Source organism: Lissotriton vulgaris, chromosome 3_1, assembly GCF_964263255.1.
Source record: "Lissotriton vulgaris chromosome 3_1, aLisVul1.2, whole genome shotgun sequence".
Lineage (NCBI taxonomy): Eukaryota > Metazoa > Chordata > Amphibia > Caudata > Salamandridae > Lissotriton > Lissotriton vulgaris.
Window position 1 is genome coordinate 1,290,408,789 of NC_141689.1, and position 20,677 is coordinate 1,290,429,465.

Below are 20,677 nucleotides of genomic sequence, written 5' to 3' on the forward strand. Positions count from 1 at the left end.
TGTAATATATCTTATAACATGTCCATGTGGACAGCACTACATTGGAAGCTCAATAAGACCTCTGAAAATCCGAAATCAAGAACAGTATCGGAACATACACCGAACAGATACACGACAACCTCTGGTTGAACACCTTTTGTAAAATCATGGTCATCAACTGACTTTTTCGTTTGAAGGCCTAAAGAAACTGAAACCACTCAAACGGGGTGGCAACTTGGAACTACTTCTGCTAAGAGAAGACAATTCTCTGATCATAGGAATAGAGACACTGGAAAAGGGTTTGAACCAGGAACATGAATGGCACCATTGGCTTTAACAATCCATATTTTTTAATCAGACTATATGGCCAAACTTGGATTCACATGCCAGATATATGTGCCATTTGGTTACAATAAGAACTATGTACGGCAACTGACATGGGTAGGTGATAGGTTAAACAAAATTTGATGTCTTACAATTAGTGTGTCTATTTTGCCACCATGTCAAGTTATTGGTGACTTTGATGGTTTTGGAAGCATTTGTTAAGAGGCAAACTGCACATTGTCCACAGGAAAGTGACCAGTTACTGGAGGTAGGTTCCATAGTGTGTTAAGAGGTGGTATTCTCTTTTTGGGCCTGGTGTTATTGGGCAAGTATTTCAGGTTTGCTGTGCATTTAAAGGCAAATCTAGGCTTACTGAAAGCCTGTTCACCTCTTCAGAAAGCCTAGATTTGCCTTCAAACGCACAGCAAACTTAAAAGACTTGCTCATTAACACCAGACCCAAAAATAGAACACCACCTTTTAACACTCTATGGAACCTTCCTCCAGTAACTGGTCGCTTTCACTGTGGATAATGTGCAGATTGCCCCTTAACAAAGGCCACCAAAGCCATCACACCCACCAATACCTTGACATGGTGGCAAAGTAGACACACTAATTGTAATACACACAATTGTGTTTATCTTATCACCTGCTCATGCCAATAGCAGTACATAGGCATGACCAACAAGCCGGCAAATACATGGATGACACAGCATAGAAGCAACATCAGGTGCAGAAAAACCAATACAAAGATTTGGGCCCTTTATGCTGGACACAATCACACAACCTCAACTGGACCATCTTGGAGGCCTTCCCACACATCTCTAAAAAGGAAAGAAAGAATTGGGTCTTCAAACTTTTCTCCCACATACGGGGTCTGAACAACTAAATATCCTGGGCGGAATTGAACCACCGCTGATTTCGAGCCCAATCACATTCCAAATATCCTCCCTTTCCTAGTGCCATTACACACTCCCCAAGAGGGCCCTACTTTGTAGCACTTCACTTACCTTGAACTTTCCCACTTTTTAATTCAACTGATGACCTTTGACCCTAATTGCCCTCCAACTTCCCTCTATAGTAAAAGGTACTTTCTATGTTTGAGCACCAAGGTCTATTATGCCCGAGCATTTATTGTACCGCCACACCTTTAAGTAGGTTTCACTATGTGGATCAGTGTCACCATCATCCACTACAGAAGGACGCACTAGCAAACTAACATCACATTATATCTACCACCAAATAACCTTATGGCGCTCACTTAATTATGGCACTTACTTAATCGAGACAGTAAATTCTTTATACATCTGTATATGTTATTCGGTCAATTAGACTAGTACATTGATTTCTACACTTGAATCGCCTGTGTTTACCTCACTGGACTAGTTTATTGAATATTACACTGCACTTGCGTGCCGAAAGACTCGTTTTGTCAATAATGTTTCTCAATAAAACCTCTTTCCCAAAATGGATATCCTAATTGTCAGTCTAGTCATCAGACGCTTTTCAAATGCACAAAACCGCCTCATAAGCCTTAGACCCGGGAGCATCCACCACGGGGCCCAGAGCAAGGGTAGGACAGATGATTGCCATTCAGCCACCCTGAATGAGTATGAAAGCATTTCTCGCCAGTAAAATCTAGCTTATCTGCCTTGACAGCTGTAAGTTCCAAAAATGCCATTATTACCTGTAAGGTCACATACTTTATTTTTTTACAGCTTCAGAGCAACAACGTGATCTGCCATCCCTGTCATTAATAGACTCTATCACCACGGGTGAGTTTTAAACCATGCTACATTTACCTTAAAGCACCGTCCTAGCCACACTTGGTGAAGCACTACTTCACTACGAGTGACTACGCTCTCTTGGCAAACTCCAACAGTAATTAAAATTCAGTCACAGTACACGATAAAATCTGCGGGCAGGTTTTCGGTCATTTTTGCAGTCGCGAGTCACTTTTCAAATTGGATATGAATATGTGTGTTTGTGGCATTACCTCATGAGACAGATCTTGTCACACTCTACTGTGCATAATTGTATAACTAGCCACAGCCCTACCTTGGCACTTCCGGTATTATTTAGATGCCAGTCACAGCACACGAAAAACCAACGGGTTGGTCCTGCCACTTTTCAACAGCCGTGAGTGGCTTTGAAAACTGAATTTGAATGCGTTTGTTGGTGTAAATGTCTTTAAGTATCTACATAAGTATATTTTCCGAATTGGAGACCAACTTTGGGGACACTGCTCCTTGTATGCATATGCCAGTGACATGTTCATGCCAGTAGCTTATCAAGCCCACTTTACCGACTCCCCCTTATGTTGGTGGGTGTGTGCAACATGAATCACCACCAGACTCGAGTTTTGCCACTGATCTTTTAAACAAACCAATCTGAGAATGTATGCTTATGCACGGTTATCTCGCCTTATTTTGCCACTTTTGCTATAATCAGCCTTGTTAACTACGTGTAAGCCTGCAACTAATATGTATAATCTGACAGGTTCCTATTGTTTGCTATAACAAACCATTGGTTGTCTCCCACTGTTTTTATCTTTCCCTTAGGTTTTCCACCCCGGTACAATCCCTCCAGGGGTCTCTCTGCTCTGTCTGGTTGTCAGTCATGAATTTGTGAACCAGGCCAGCGGTAGTGCATCACTCACTGTTTTTGCTTCACATTTGGTCCTGATGAAGTGCCACCAGACCCGTTAGGGGCTAAACAGGCATAACACATGTCAGCCGTAGCACCACACTAACCCTATAGGATCATTACATCCAATTGGGGCCCACTACTTTAAATTAGGCTAGTCTCTCTGAGAATAAAACACTTTTATTTAGGACTGATGTTAGACCTGGCACCATTGGCGTGGGTCTCACATCCATTTTTATAGCTGTTGCCTCCTGTGTTTTTGCTATATGTTTTGCTGGTCTAGATGCTTTGGGCACAGTGCCACTGCTATGCAGTGCCAAAGTGCAAGTACTCCCTATTGTAAATTGTTGTAATAGATTAGTGACTCCATAATTGGTTATTTGATTTACTTGTCAGACCCTAGTACAGTGCACATGTGTCCCCAGGGCCTGTAAATCAAATGCTGCTGGTGGGTTTACAGCACTGGCTGTGCCAACCACAGAAGCAGCTTGTAAAATGTAACTCAGACCTGCCATTTCAGAGCCTGTGTACAGCCTGGGGCTGTCATGACGACTTGCCAAGTGAATCCACTTGCCAGTACCTAAACCTTCTCTTATCTAAATTGTAGTCACCCCTAAAGTAGGCCCTAGGGCATGGAGCATCGTATGTAAAAGGTAGGACATGCCCTGATATGTGTGGCATGTCCAGATAGTGAATTACAGCCAAATTATTTTTCTATATTGCAAGGCCACCTGCTCCCATAGGCCAGAATGGGCAGTTTGATTATAACATTTATAATCCTAACTGACTCAGGGAACTAGGTAGAACTTCGAGTTAGGTATGCCTGAACTCACAACGATAAAATACATTTGAGTTTGAAAATACCACTTTTAGAAAGTCGGTATTTTCTTGCCTAACCATCCAAACCTGCGTTTGCTAGGTTTTGTATTCCATGTCTGGTTTGTGAGTGACAGGGGCTGGGGTGACTCCAGCATACAGGGTGTGTTAGCACAAGGCTGAATAGACCTATCTGCATGAGGAGTGGTGGGAGAAGTAGCACCTGTGCCTGAACAGGGCTGTACCTGCCTGCCACAATGGTGGTTGCACCTCCTGTGGCGATTCTGTTGGCCCTGGTCCACTTTGATAAAGGAAGAAGTTGTGCACTGGCAGAAGGCACCCAGAACTGGTTTGGGCTTGGTACAGACACCCTCTGTCTTCAGAGACAAAGGATTTTTGTGTGTAAAAAGGAGGACCTAAACCCCAGAACTTTAGATCACTTCTGGGAATCAAGACAACCCTTTGCCAAGTGAAGAACCAAGGAAACTGAAGGAGGAGACTGCCCTTGTGCTGTGCTGTTGGAGTTGGCCTGCAGTGGTTACTTAATTGCCAAGGAAAGGAGTGAAGGAACTTAGTGTGTACTCTTGATATCTTGAAGAAGAATCACTAAGGACTTTAACTGTGCTTGCCTCCTGCCTGAAGTCTCAGGGCTACAAGACTTTACCACCAGCTCCCCTGAACTCCCTTGCTGGGAATTCTACCTGCTGAGAGACTGTTGTATGGGCCCTCTGAGAAGACTGCGTGTCGCTGGGAGCTGGAAGCACGACGTAACAATAAGTGTGTACACACCGCTGCAGTTGCTGTTGCATTGCCGAAGAAGGGTGCCGCCGCTGCACCTGTTTGCGGTAGCAACATCGAAGAAGTGTGTTGCATCACTGGAGAAGAGTGTCTCTGCAGCTGAGGTTGGGTCGCATCACCGGAGAAGCGTGTCGCCAGGCCTGTCGCGGCTCAGAAGTTACTGAGTTTGCCGCATGGCCGTCGGGGGTGCACGCATAACATCCAACATTGTTGCATTGCATCAAAGACACCATTTTCGCACATTACACCGGATCATCGCATTGCATCGAGGCGCCATCTTGTCGCATCGCACCAGATCACAGTAAGAAACTGATGCATCACCTCCTCTCCAGTAAGGAACCAACACATCACCTCACCTGCACTGCAGTAAGGAACCAATGCATCACCTCCCTCGAAGCAAGGAATCGACGCATCACCTTTCCTGCTACCCTTTTGTTTTTATTGCGTGACACATCCAAGGTACTTTGAGATTAAAGTGTTGCATTAACAAGCTACATTGAACTAAGCTATTTCTATTATTTGAAAGTCATATTTTTATTGAAGTATGGTGGATTTCAGTCGTTTGGCCTTGTGTTCAGTCTAGTGAAGATTACTGATTTTTCTAAACTGGTGTGGTGTCCATTTGTAGTGTTTTCACTGTATTACTGGAAGAAGCAGTATAGACAGAAAGTTGCTAAGGACCTGAGGATCGGCAGTTGACTTTTTAGAAGAGGCACCTCCATTAAGTTTGTGCCATTGATGAGCTACTGATGTTGCAGCTAATAAAGAGTTATACAGGGACTTGAGAGCTGAGCCGGTAGTGGCAATTGCTTTAGAAATATTATAAGCAAGACAAGGGGGACAGGGAGGTATTAAACATGATGTATAGTAGTTTTGAGAAAAAAAGAAATTAAACTAGTGAGAACAAGCAGAGAACTTAGAGACGTCTATAGGAAAGCAGTCTCTTTAAAACATTTCATGTAAAGCCAAAGCTCTTGTACATTTTGTGGAATTTTCTCCTTTGAATATCATTAAATAGACTTGTGTAGAGCTTCAGAGGAAACAACATCAGTAGAGGCTGAAGGCAGCATAATTCTAGCAGTATTAAACATTTCTCTATCCCTGTGTTTGGTTTTCTTTGTTGATGGAGAATGCATTAAATTGAGACCACTCCTTCCTAAGTAGATTTATATGAATTTTAATCTCATACAGATAAATATATTAATCTGCAGGGATATAGTCTATCATCAATGTTTTTTAAGTCATTACCGTAATTCTTCCCTTCTGCCAGTTCTGCAGTATAGCAGGGGATGAAGATGTGATTGTCTACTTCGAGTTAGAGAAATAGGATCAAGAGAGAATCAAAAGAGGTTGTAGCTCAACCATTAAAATCCGTATTATTGAGCGATACATTTGAACTGATTACAGTACGGTAGGGAATGCCCAACGGGAAGCACAGAGACTATTTTTAATTACTTTGGGCCGACAGCGCAATGCTTGCTTATGACCAGATGACAGTCAGAACAAGAGAAAGAGTTTGCTTGAAGTCTTTATAATCAGGCATTATGTAATAGGAAGTCTCTAAGGCATTAAATTATCTGGCTCCAGGAAAGGAAGCAGGCCCTGATATGATACCCCTAGAGCTTTAGCCATAAAGTGGAGGAGTGTAGATTTGGAAGAGTGGAGGTTATTTGTGGCCTTTGTGGATCTTTGACCCACTTTTGATCTGGTTCCAAGGACAAAATATTGGAAACCTTGAGTAGGATAAGGGTACCAAGAGGCCTATTGACCCTTATTCAGACATTATACACAGACATTTTTGCCAGAGTTGCCCTTGAGCGAGTATCTGAATTTGACTACTTGGGTGTTTGCCTGGAAGATTTACATAGGTGCACAGCTCAATTAAGAAAGAGTACCCTTTTGTTAAAGCAATCTGCAGGGTCTATTATAAGGGTTGCATATAGGGCACCATCTTTTCCTATTTCCTTCCCTTTGGAAATGTACAGAACCAAATCATGTGGGGCAGCCTATATGGAATAGATATCTGGGCCACTGCAATATGGAGATGGTGGAGACAGCAGAGAATAACCTTTTGAAATTTTTTGTAGAAGTTCCGCCTAGCACTCCCATATGAACTATCAATATTGATCTGAACTTTCTATTTCAGATATTTCAGCAATGAGAGGGGTCCAGTATTGGCTAAGGGTCTGGGCGACAAGAGAATTTGAGCCCTACAGGGAATGGCTCCAAGGTTTCCGCGATGGGGCAGGTTCTGACAGGACCCATTGGTATGCCTGTATAAAGTCATGGATATAAAGGCTGGGGTTTAGGGTACTTTTGGTCAAAACCCCAAATGATATATTTGGTGATGCCATTGGAAAGTTAAAAAAGGCCTGTTGGGCTTACATCATGGTAGAAATAATTAGCCGGACCACTTCAGGCAGTCTGACCGATGATTTTCTCTTATTCAAATGTGGTTTTGAGTTTGAAACTAATCTAGATATGGTTGCAAACCCTCTTGCACTCGTACTTTTTATCAAGCACATGACAAATAGCTCCCTTCACTGGTCTTTTTGTTGTTGTTTTTTGTCCTCATTGATTAAATAAGCAGATTGTCCTTAAACAGATATAGGCTCCTTCCTAGTTGCCTCGGAGGGAGGCCACGGACTCACGTGTATCTTTGCCAACTCCAAGGTTCCAAGAAAAGCCAACTGCAAAACTATTAGGTAGAAGAGGATTCAACATTCTTCCCATACTCTTGCTTATTTAATAATCATTGGATTTTATTGAGATGGTGCATTGTTGAATTTGATAAGCCATTCATCCCAGGCCACCCAAAATCTAGCTCTTTTTCTCTGAAAATAACAATGATCCAAATGATATACCCTTTTAACTGAGGCAACCTAATTTAGAAATACTGGAGGCTGAGGGGAAACCTGTTTCAGGCAGATTTCTCTACGTACCAGTATAATTAATATAAATAACAGTGAAGCTTTGGGTTTTGAAAGCTTACAACTAGTACTCTTCTCTAATAGCACTCCAAAATTAACCAAAACTGGGCTTACCTCAATTTCTTGCCTAAGAACCTCTGACAAGGTGTTATCAACATTGTGCCAGAAGCCCTGAATCTGAGAACACTGCCGAAACATATGTAGATCATCCACATTTCCCAGACCACACTTCAAACAGGGATTTATGCCTCCACCTCCCAGCTTTACCAATCTGTTAGGTGTCCAGTTGGCCCTTTGGAGTGTAAACAAATGATTTCTTCTAAGGTGAACAGCTTTGACAAAAACTCCATAAAGTGTGCATTGAGACTTGCCATAGAGATACTTTGTCAATCAATGGTGGGTCGCTTCTCCAGGGCTCCTCCATCAGTGTTGGAGGGGGTTCCCCTTTCACTAGCAACCAGTACCATTTGGGAACTTTTTTATGTGGATGGAGCTGAGCTATGAGGATGTTTTCATGTTCATCATTCCCATCCCCTTATGTACCGATTTTTGCAGCCCAGCTAGATAATTGGCAGAATTTGAATCTGGATAACCTATGGTTCGAGGTGTTATTTATTGTTTAACTGTTTTTATTGAGATCAGATAGGAAGGACAGATAAACATCTCCATGTACACTTTAGCTATGAACTTTCGATAGCAAGATATACAATCAAGGAAAAGTCAATTATAGTCTTGGATTCCGAGTTCAAGGTGCAATCAGTGAAGTGCTCGTACATGGTGTAATAAGGGATGAAAAAGAGACAATGGAAAATAGAAAAACCCAACCCCCCCTCTCCCCAAAGCCCCCCTCCTCCCACCCATCCAGTGCTCCCTTTCTGCCCCTAATCCCCCCCAGCCACTCCACCCAACGGGGCCTCCGCTGCTATGCTCAATTTAACAGTCTGCCTTCTTTGGTTCCGTAAGCATCAACAAGCTCAGATATCGGTGACATGTGATTTCCCTGAATTCGGTGGTCAAAAGTGACATAAATGGTTGCAATAGATTCTCATATTTGTCTCCCTCCCCCGCCATGGTGAGTGATAATTTATCCATTCTGAGCACATGCCACAACCGGTGTAGCCAACCGACAAAGGAAGGTGTGGTGGTAGTGCGCCAATGTGTGAGTATGTTTTGTACCGCAAAATCCAGTGCAATAGCCATTTGTCCTCCTCTGCAGGATTGTAATGAGTAGGTCAGTGGGCTAGGAAGACCTAATAGGATATAAGCCGGAAAACGCAGGAGTTCCGTCTCAAAGTGTTTGTCTATTTCATCCAGCACTTGCACCAAGTAAGGTTGAATCTGTACACATTCCCACAACAAGTGTACCAGATTGCCAACCTGGCCACAGCCACGCCAACAGGTTGCCTCTCGACTGTGGTCCATCGCATATAGCCATTCTGGGGTATAGTACCATTATGTCACTACTTTCATGAACGTCTCAGTGAGCCCCATGAGGTATGCAGAGTGTCGGCCCTGTAGTAGATCCCCTCCCATTCTTTGTGGCTAAGGGTCCTACCCAACTCCCTCTCCCATCGCTCCCTGCTTGGGTTATGCATGTGTGGCTGCATAGCTTGTAGCATCTTATAGAGGTCAGAAATGAGTTCAGCATCGGACGCGCGGGAGATAAGCCATCGCTCTTATGTGAGGAGGCGTCTATCCACGCTTGCGCATATCTGTGGATGCAGTGCCCAGTGCCTCACTTGTAGATAGAGTAACTGCTCGAACTCTGGACGGTCATACTTCTGTTTGAATTGGGAAAAGGGAATAACACCCTCAGCTCCATATATATGATATAAAACGCAGCAACCTGCAGGCCTCCAATGGGCAAAAGCCGTCCCCACTGCTCCGGGGGTGAAGGTGGGATTATCAATTAACAGAGTGAGTGGAGAGGGGAAGGTCGTGAGGCCGTGTGTGATGTTAGTGGTGTCCCACACCTCTAGGGGAACCCCATTATGTGTGTGGCATACAGGTTAGGGGGCCTGTAGGGTTTGCGGAGAAAAGGGATTTCCTGCAGAGGTCGTGCCGCTACCGCCTGGTCTTGAAAGTGCCAGTGTTTCTCTGACTCTCATTTGCTCCATTCGACAAGGCACCGCAATGTGGGGCTTGGTAATACTTGTGTAGATCGGGGACCCCCAAACCTCCCATCTCTGGGGCAAGCGTGACCAACATTCTCAGCATTCTAGGCTTCGGGCTGTGCCAGATAAAATGGGCCAGCTCAGATTGTGTCTGCCGGATCCACCCAGCCAGCGGTCGTAGCGAGAGGGCACGGAAAAGGTAAAGGATCTGAGGTAAAATGGTCATTTTGACTGCCGCAATCCAGCCTAACCAGGAGAGGGGATAATGTCTCCACCGGTTGATCTCCCCTCGGATTTTTCCGCGGAGTGTGGCATAGTTAGTGGTGACAATAATGGGGAGTGAAGAGGCCAATTGGATCCCTAGATATGGAATTGTGTCTGTTGCCCATTGAATGGGAAATAGATTCTGCAAATAAGATTGTGTGTAGGGCGACAATGAGAGATCCAAGGCTATCGATTTATCTGCGTTCATTTTGAAGCCGGCAACTCGGGCAAAGGAATCTAGATCCATCATACACGCAGGCAAGGCCGTCTTTGGGATATCTAGTGAGATCAGTACATCATCCGCCTAGAGGCTGATTTTGTATGTATGTATGTATGTATGTATGTATTGTATGTATTGGCATTTATATAGCGCACTACTTACCCGTAGGGTCCCAAGGCGCTTCGACCGCTGCGAAACCCTTCCTGGCTTCCCTGAGAGATGGTCCCTTAATGTGTATCTCCAGGGTGAGACCAGGCATCCCCGGCGTCCGGGTGGGGCCGTTAGTGAAGATGAGGCAAGCTAATGCCCAGAGTTGCCGAGTGTGATCGCTGATCAGAGTGGGCACCGAGGCGAGAGAATTATCGAGTCCGCTGACCCTGGTCCAGAAACCTGCCGCGCCGGGAATCGAACCCTGGTCACGGGCCGTCCTCTGCTCTCGGGTCTGCCGCCTCTAACCAGTGATTTGATCCCAGTGGTTGCCTGATTTTTTCGTATTTTCAGCGCCAGAGGTTCCATGTATAAGGCAAAGAGAAGGAGCAATAATGGACAGCCTTGCCTTGTGCCCCTCTCAATGTTAAAATTGGCAGAGCTGTAGGCGTTCACCCTAACCACGGCTGTAGGGAACTTGTAACAGTTAAAAATAAAGGTGCAGAATTTCTCACCGATCCCCACTCTCTCCAGTACCTGCTCTAGATAGGGCCAGTGGATGCGATCAAAAGCCTTTTCGGCATCTATCCCCAGCATCATATATTCCCCAGGCACCCAGGTGAGTTTCTCTATAAGGTGGAGAATTAGTTTAGTGTTATCTGTTGTCTGGCGTTCAGGGATAAAACCTGCCAGATCTGGATCTATAATTCCGGGCAGATGAGGGGCCAGTCGGGCCGCCAGGATCCCAGTGTACAATTTAAGGTCCACATTCAATAGGGATATCGGGTGGTAAGCCCCGCATTTAGTCTTATCCTTCCCGGGTTTCGGGATGACTGTAATAGAAGCCCCTAAAAGGTCAGGCGGAATCGCTCCTCATTCCGCAAATGTATTAAACAGTCGGGTAAGGATCGAGGCGAGCACTGCGCAAAACTTCTTATAGAAGATAGAGGAAAAGCTGTCCAGCCCTGGTGCTTTCCCCAATTTGAGTCGGGAAATAGCAGTGATAACCTCTTCTGTGTGAATGTTTCTCTCTGGATATTCCGCCCTGAGGGTCTGTCCAAGAGTGTAGAGTAACTGAGTCCAAAAAGGAGGCTCCCTCGGAACTGTCCAACTGACTGCCAGCATAAAGAGTGGCATAAAAGGCGAGGAAGGCCTCCGCTATCTCAGCGTCCTCCGAGATGCAAGTCCCATCAGGCCGGACAATCTCCTTAACTCTTTGCTGCTGACGTGCCTCCCGTAACATGTTAGCCAGCAGGCGGCCACACCTATAACCCCCAGTATAGTAAGCGTGTCGCAGTTTCAGGGCCAAAAACTCTGTGCGGTCTTGATCAAGTGCTGTCAGTTGATGTTGCATGGCCTTAATTGTCGCCACACTCTCGGGGCTCCTGTCCTCTGGTGCATATGTTCTAATTCATGAACGCGTTGTGTGAGTTCATCGCGTTTGCGCTGGCACTCTCTATTATCAGCCGTTCAGAGGGCAATAAACTCCCCCCTAATAACCACCTCCTTCATGGCAGCCCACTGGGTCGCAGGGGTCGTTTCTGGGTTAGCGTTATGAGAGAGGTAGTCGCTAATGATGCCCTGTATGTGTTTCACAACGTCAGCTTTGTGTATTAAGGTGTCCCTAAGATGCCAAACTCTGGGGGGGGGGTGCGATGCGGGTAGGAGGGTAAGAGTGGCAAGGACTGGTGCATGATCTGAAAGCGATGCAACCCCTATCTCAGTTGTGGTCGTGAGCGTGCATACTGGGCCTGAAGCTAGCAAATGGTCAAGTCTAGCATAGGTTTTGTGTGCTTTAGAATAATAGGAGTATTCCTTATCTTGGGGATGGAACCTGCGCCAAAGACCGTGTATGTCTAAGTCATGCAATCGCCCGAGTCCGTCTGCAGAAAGTGAGCCTGCATGGTGGGTGCGTTGACTGGATCTGTCCAGGAGATTATCAAACACTAGGTTTAGGTCGCCCCCTAGAATAATATGACGGTCTGGCGTGGCTGTGGCCTCAGTAAGGGCAGACTGTAAGAACTTTTCTTGACCTTCATTTAGGCATTGAGGGAACCAATGGTAAACGTGAGACACCCAAGGCAAAACGGTATGTCAGAAGCCTCCCCTTAAGTTCGACACTTTTATGCATTACCTCCCCCTTGAACCGCTGCACCACCAGAATTGCCACCCCTGCCGTCTTGGTAGAGCATGAGGAGAAGAACAGGGCGGGGAACTTACGGGAGCGCACTCTATAGCAATTGCACGTCAGCAGGAGGGTCTCCTGGAGTAAGCATATGTCAGCTTGTGTGTTTTTTTAACAGCACTAAACCGCTCATCGCTTTACTGAGTTATTGAGACCCCGCACATTGAGGGTCAAGATCTTAAGGGTGGTAGGAGGCATAACCGGTAAGCAGCAAGATCAGGCTAGGGCTGTAAGACCTATAGGTAGTGTCATTGGTGCAGGCAAGTTCGTAGTGTGAAGAGGGTGCTCGCAAATGTGGAGTCATGCTAGCCATGAACTGAAGTCAAACATGGAGCACTGGACGCCCTCCCGCCCAAACAATACCCCCTCATTTCCCCAAGAACCCCCCCCCCCAAAACTCCCTCCCTCCTCACAAAAGTCCAAAGTCCATCACCTTCATAGGTAATCGGGAATTTATTATCACAGGGTAATGCAATCAGAGCTTAACACTCCCCCCTCCCGCCGATGACCCGGCAAGAAGAACCAACAGCCAACAACCGCTAGGGATAAAAACATGAAAGTCAACTGGGGTGAGGTGAGGTCAGTTCCAAGGCAACTGCTTCCACCGCTGCTCGCTGACCATCCTTGATCTCGGCCGCAGGAGGTTTCTTGACGTGACGTCTTCTACCTTGTTTGCGCCACTGGGGTCTTGGGGCATCAGCTCCCCCAGAGTGGCCCAACGGCTCCTCCTCCTCTCCTCTGCTGGTGTATCTATCCCTAGCAGGCGACATGCTTCCTTCAATGATCATAGCTGCTAGAGTTTATTGTCTAGCTTGAACACTATGCAGAATGGATGGCCCCAGCTGAAGGGGATGTTGTGCTGTTGGAGGTATGTTGTAACAGGCTTGAAGGTCTGACGTTTCTGCAGCGTAAGTGCTGACAAGTCCTGGAATAAGACCGGTGATTGATTTCTGAAGGACAGGGGATGTAGCTGTCGAGCTTTCGGAAGAATGTCCTCCTTTGTGCGGTAGTCCTGCATACATACTAAGATATCCGGTGGAGGGGCCAACATGGCTCGCAGGGGTCCCACTCTATGCAATCTATCCAGTCTAAGTTCAGACTCTAGAGGGCATCCAAAGATGTGATTAAAAAGTTCTCTGGTGAAACCAAACAGATCCTTGGTATCTTCGGCCAGCGTCACTCCCCGGATCCGCACATTATGGTGACGAGAACGATTCTCCAAGTCCTCCATGTGAGTTTGCAAGTCTACCTGTTGGTCATGGAGCCGCAGTATCTCCTGCTGTAGTGCCTCGAATTAGATGTCTCGCCCATCATTCTTGGACTCCAACTCCACTACGCGCTCTCCTATACTGTCAATATCCTTGCGAACCTCCGTGACCTCCTCCGAGAATTCCTTTTTAAAGGTGTGGATGTCGCCCCACAATGCAGTGAATAGTGATTCCAAGAAGGCCTTCTTGATGGGCTCTGAGCCTTCTGCCGGACCAGTGGGCAGGAGCTGCAGCCATGTCTTTAGGCGACTGTGTCGCTTGGGCCTTAGCAAATAGATCCTTCACTGATTTGTCTTTGCGAGCCCTCGGGGCGGACATGATGCCCATGTTGCACGCAGGGGATCTCCCTTCCTGAGTCTCTCACTGGCCACAGAGTGTCCAAGCAGCGGGTCTCTCCTCATGGCAGCGTCGCTAAATTGATGCTCTGTGCTGCAGGCCGCGCGGCAGGCTACAGAGGACCAACGCGCTGTATCGGGTGATGCGTCCCCGCTATTTCCCGCACTACACCTGTGGGGTAGGGAGACGGACACTGGACCCTTCCTGTGCCCACCACTGGGTTGTATTCTCCCCGTTGCAAAGCAATCTGCAGGACCTTCCTCCGGGAAAGACCGAGCGATATCACTTGGCACCTCCTTAAGTCTCCCCTTCACCGACTAAAGGTCCATGGATCTCGTGAGTGGCCCCAAAGTGGCCCCAAAGCCACTTTGTCTGGCCCACAGGCTCCACAGGCTCCACAGGCTCCACAAGTGGCACGTCTTTTAACCAACAGCCTCCTCCTGTAGTTCAAAGCCCGCCAAACAACTCACCGCGGTCCAGCTCCCCGCCCGTTGCCAGCTCTTATTCGCCTTTCTCCGTGTGCTGGCCCTGAGTATTCTCTTCTCCAGGCTTCTTCATAGGCCTCAAGAGTACTCACTTTGCCGCTAGTTTCCTCGGTCTGGGTGGGATCGTCCCGCCGCCGTTGTGCATCCGCTTCCCGTGCCCAGGCCCCGCTAGTTCTCTCGGCCTTGCTATCTCCGTGGGGTCGCCTCTCGGGGTCGGACCTAACGCTCCGGGTCTGCCAGTGATGGTGCTCAGCTCGTTGCAGGCCACTTTTCTAGGCCTGGCGTTCCTCGCCGACCTCCCCCGCTTTGTCCTGATTCCCTCGCTAGGGGGCAAGTCCTCGCTATCGGCTCGTTGGGGGCTTTCACCAAAGCTCTTCTCTGTCTGCTCCTGGACCCTCAGCAGCACCCACTCTCCGTATCCCGGTCACCGCTGGACATGGCCGTCACCTCACCTGATAGCCGCCAGTTGACCTTCACGCCCTGTAGGAAAGGGCTCACCCATGTCTCTGCCTCGCTCTAACTTTGGGAGGGCCCCAGTCCTCCTGCCGGGCCCTTGACCGCGCACACGGCACTGCAGCTTCCAGCAGCACCTCACAAAATGGCGCTGTGGTCATCTTCTGCTGTGGCTCTGCTTCTCCTCACGTCTAGCCCCGACCTGCAGGCCACCCTCACTGCCTCCAAATAACCGCCCAGCCTCCGGCAGTCAAGGCAGTGTCCGGCACCACCTCCGAGCCCTCCGCACCCAGGTACACTGGTATCACTCCTCCGGGAAGCCCACGGCCTCTCTCCGACCGTGTGTGCTGCTTTGCCCAATCCTCGCCCACCGGAGCTCCCACTCGACCTCGCAGGTCAGGCCAGCTGTCCCAAGGCCCGTACCGCTCCCCAGCCAGAGTCAGCAAGCAAGGGAATGGCCGAAACTGGAGCTTTGAATCGTCCATCGGCAGGAGCAGAAGGGTCCGCTCACGCCGCCATCTTGGCCATGCCCCCTTGAGATGTTATTTAAGTAGTCTCAAGAGAGTAGTTAATTGTTTTGCAACAATTGGCCCCATTATTAATGGCTTCTTCCAGTAATGGGTTCGACAGACTATCCTGAAGACACACCGCTGTACCTGGAGAGGTACAAATAGAGGAACCAGCACTGTAAAACAGGATCTTAAGAAATGTCCTAACCTGGTACCAGAGCTCACAGGCTGATCTCATTGCCCTCAGTTTACCTCTTTTTTTAAATGTTTGGGATGGCCAAACTTAACAAGAAACCCACCCCCACCCAAGGGGATATTTCTGGACAGAGCCTGAACAAAGGGGGAAAAACAGGAGGATTTAAACAGGAGGGATCTTACATTTTTTTTATTGAAAGGCCCAGCAATGAAGGCAGCAATCGGTTCTTGCTATACCCCCGTCCGAGAGATATTCACCCCCTTATTAGCCCAGAGAAAGCTTGATATGTCACTCTGTAGGGATTTTAAAATGTTATAGTTAAAGGATATAGGGATTGCATCAAAAATAAAAGTAAACTTAGGCAGGATCGACATTTTAACCAAATTGGAGTGGTTCAAGATGGAAAGTCGCAGGCTACTCCATGATCTTAATAGTGTTCCGGCCTCTTTTATTTTTAAATCAAGATTTACCTGAGCTAGCCTATATTCCAAGGTATCTAATTTGTTGTTTAAACAGTAGGACATTTGACTCCGAATTCCAGGACATGATTTCAGTTTTTTAGGGGTTAATTAAATAGCCCAAACTCCATCACCATCTGCTCTAATTTCGGTAGGATGCTGGGACTCTCCATCGTAAAGATCATCAAAACATCTTCTTAAAGGGCTATTTTTCTTACCCACCCATTCCATTCAAACAGAGCGAAGATCTCACTGGCATTAATACTACATACCAGGGGTTCGAAAAACAGGTAAAAAAATTAACTGGAGAGGGACAACCTTGTGTAGTTCCCTGCTCCAACTTGATTGAACTCGTTAGATTATCATTAACCACTATCCTTGCTGAGGGGTTTTATAGATGTTACTAACAACCCTAGCAAATGTATCCCTTAACCCATAGATATGAATCATATGAAGAAGTAAAGGCCAGCGCACCATGTTAAAATCTTTAACTGATTCAAACGCAAAGATGGTAAGAGGTAATTTTTCTGAAAAAGCAATATCAAATGCGCCTATCAACTTGTGAGGTAAATCATGAAGTTGACAACCCTTAATAAACCCCTTCTGAGCAGGTTGAATCAGGGAGCCCATTACCTGATTTAATCTCCCACCTAAAATTTGCGCCTACATTTTATAGTCGCAATTCAGGAAGGAGATGGGCCTATAATACTCACATTTTTTAGGATCTTTACTGAGCTTCAAGATTAAGCTGATAACAGCCTCATCCCAAGACTTAGAAAATGGGAGTCCTTCCAAAAAGATACATCAAAATCTGAGCAAATTCCTCAGCAAGCGAGGTATTAAGCTTGTTAGGAAAACTGTCTAACCCTGCTGCATTACCTCTTTTTAGGCATTTCATGGTGGCCTCCAGTTCTTATTATGTGATGTTTTGGTTAAGCCCTAAAGCTTGCTCATTCGTCAGTGATGGTATTGTTATCCTGTCAGTATACGCTATTATCTGGGAGCCAAACACTACCTGGTTCTATGTATATAGGTCTTGGAAGAAGGACTCAAAGGCTGAGTCTATTTTGGTATTCTCTGGCCAGACCTCCACTGATTCAGCGTCGGCAATTTCCTTGATTAAATTCCTGGTCTGATTAATGTGGGATTTCCAGGCCAGGAGCTTCCCACATCCTTCTCCATATTCATAATTAGCTAATTTACTTGCCTCACATATTTTCTTTATGTTACTGTCAAAGTAATCAGCTAATGCCTGTCTTTTAACTAAAACCTTGTTAGTATGGTCCACATCCTTCTCCATGTTCCTAATTAGCTAATTTACTTGTTTCCCATTTTTCCTTATTATGCTGTCAAGGTAATTAGCTATGGCCTGTCTTTCGGCTAAAACCTTGTTAGTCTGGTCCCTCTGCTCCCCATCACCTTGTTGAGTAAGTTCACTCAGAGTGACTGAGATGTCTTCTTGCAGTTGTCTTATCATAGCTCTGGTCTCCTTATGCTTTTTAGAGGCCAAACTAATAACTCTCCCCCTTATAAATGCCTTATAAGAACCCCATACTACATGTGAAGGGGCTTTAGAATCATTAATTTCAAAGAATAACAGGGTATCACTTTTAGGTTGCATTATTGCTGATGGGTCAGATCTATAAAAAGTCCATCTTGTAATAGACTGAGTTCTCTCTATTTGTAGATCCATCAGCACTGCCGAGTGACCTGAGAGATGCTCTAAAATATATGCTACCGTTTAACAGCTAATCAGTCTGTTATCTACAAAAAAAAATCAGGGTCGCCCTGGTGTCCCGTGTGCTCGTCGTTCCATCTTTCCTTTCTTGGCCCCCCTGGGCTTTGGGCTTCGGGCTCAGAAGTGTGGCAGTGCTGGCCAGAGGACACGGTTTAGCCCTGGGTCCTCCAGGGGACTTTTGCTTGCCGCAGTAAACAGCATTTGCCTAGACAGGCGCACCGCTTTCAGGATCTCCTTCTGGGGCACGCCAGACAGAGTAAGTCCCTGTTGGCTGCCCCGTTTTTCGAGCTTCACTACAGGAGGCTCTAACAGGACTGACTACAGGGAAACTTAGACATTGTATTTTTGCAGCAGCCCCCTAAGATCACCTCCGTTTACACAAATACCTCCTTGCCATCAGTTCTCTCTATGCCCATGAGCTTCAGAAGGATTAAGCGCTTGGATAGTAGGGAACCCAGCATGTTCTTCGTGACAAACAAACTCCACAAGGAAGAGGAAAAGAGAAACTGAAATCTGTAAATCCAGATCCTGCGCAAGAGGAGCAAGTAAGGCAGGGGGAGGCATTGAATCTGCTAACTGTATTACCCTCGCTTCTCAAACAGAGGGTGCAGCGGGTGAAGAGGGAGTAGAGGTTCCTAGTAGGTACGCCGTACGTAAAAAAAAATGTAGTATCTCAGGTGCCCCTGTAGACTCCTCCACGATTAATCCTGCCCTCATTTTTGGGAAACCCCTTTCTAAAAATTCTAGTAGGAAAACAAGGGGAAGCTTACCCTTTATTCCTCAGAATTCCTCCTCAATATCCTTGGTTCAACGACAAAGAGAAGTTCACCAAGTCAGAATTACCTCATCTCTTAGATCCTTTTTTTAGGTCCATACTAAAGTCCAACATGTTGGTTTAACGGCCTTGGGGATGACTGAATCACACCAGAATATGAAGCCATCTACTGAAGCAGCTGGGGTAAACATATACTCTATCAATGTGAACTCCAGAGCAGAGGGGGCAGTGCAGTTGAATTTCCCCACTTCTAATAGGTTTCAGGTTCTAGCCGGCTGCTGTAATGTCCTGATCGCCCACTTCATTGGCCGCTGGAGTCCCAATGTCATCAATCAGTCCTAAACAATTGGATCTGGCAAACATGTTGGAGGCTCTCTAATCAGATATCAGAAATAAGTTTGCCTTCTCGTAAAGGAATCAGGCTTAAATTCAAGTCTTCTGTGAGACTATAGAAGCTAACATGTCTGCAATTACAATTACCGAGAGAATCTGTGCTATGGAAGCCACAGCAGTGACCCTCAATAAGAAAGTACAGATTCATTTAATCGAAACTTTGAAAAATGGCAAAAACGTTATGCTAAACAAAATTGAGCACTAGAAAATAATGCGAGGCTGAACAATATCAAGGTTCTCAAAGTCCCAGAAGGCCAAGAGGGGGATCACATTAAAAGCTTTCTTATAAACTTATTAAAGGAGTTTATTACCACCATTGATTCCCACAACCTAGAGGATAATATCCAGAGAATTCATAGAGATCCTTTCTCCAAACACTCAATTTGGAAAACCCCCAGGAGTATTTTGGTTAATTTTAAAACCTATACTTTAAAAGAGCAAGTCCTGTCTGAGGCTTTCAAAGCTGGGAGTTTCTCTAAAGAGGAGTGGACATTTCGGATTAGATCGGATCTCTCAAGAATCGTGCAGGATAGGCAGTGGGAGCTTGGAAAATTTATACTGACTCTACGGTCTTTGGGGGCAACAGTCCAGCTGAGGTTCCCATCACTCCTTAAAGTTATGTGGAAAAATAAATTTTTTAATTTTAGGGATCTTAACTAGGTAGGGACTTTTATGAACTAAATAAAGGCTAAATAGTTTGCTATTCTTTTGTTGTATTTGCTACATTCTGGAGTGCGATGTGAGCTCCAATGGATAATCTTTTATCATACCAAGGTTATCTTCAGGGTGGGATCCCTTGGGTGGGGGGGTCACAAAAGAAGCAATTTCATTAAGGATTTCACTGGATGGGGAGCATATTAGGAAAAAAAGAAAAAAGTCCTCACTTTATGACAATTCTAAATGAGATGAGAATTAAGAGAGGGGTAGGACTCGGCCTGGTTGGCCAGATTTTCCGGGATGAGAGATCTAGCCTGATAAAACCCATACACTTATGAGTGTCCCAATTAAAATATTAATTTAGAAAGTTAGTGACCTTAGAGTAGCAGGTACATGTAGGAGGATTCTCCAATATCTGAGTCACTTTGACTGTGATACTATTATCGTGCAAGAAACACAATTAACAATTGATAAATGGGAGACTGTTCATGCCAAACAAACATGGATTGAAAATTCACTTCATACTACCCAAACATGCTACACGAAAGGAGTCGCCCTTATTTCTTTTAAATCGCAAAGGCAACCATAGGGTCCTACAAGGCGGATGTTAAGGGCGTAGGATCATTCCTGAGGTTCAGATTCTGAACAAGTGGGTTGTTATAGTGGGCTACTATGGACCAAACATAGATAGTGAGGCCCCCCATAATTCCATTTACAACCATCTACTACAATCTACGTTCCCTATTATGATGGAAGGGGACTTTAATCTCCTTCTGAATCTGATCATTGATAGATCCAAAGCAGTGGGAGCAGTAGTCCTCATAGAAGATCTTGGTCTGGCAGATATATGGAGAGAAAAAAATAAGGCAATTACAAGCTCATCAACTTTTACATTTCATAACAAAAAACATAGCCATTCATCTCCCTTCACTTGTTGCTAGAAGAAAGGTTCAGCTACATCAAATATGTGCCCCATGGTATGTGCGG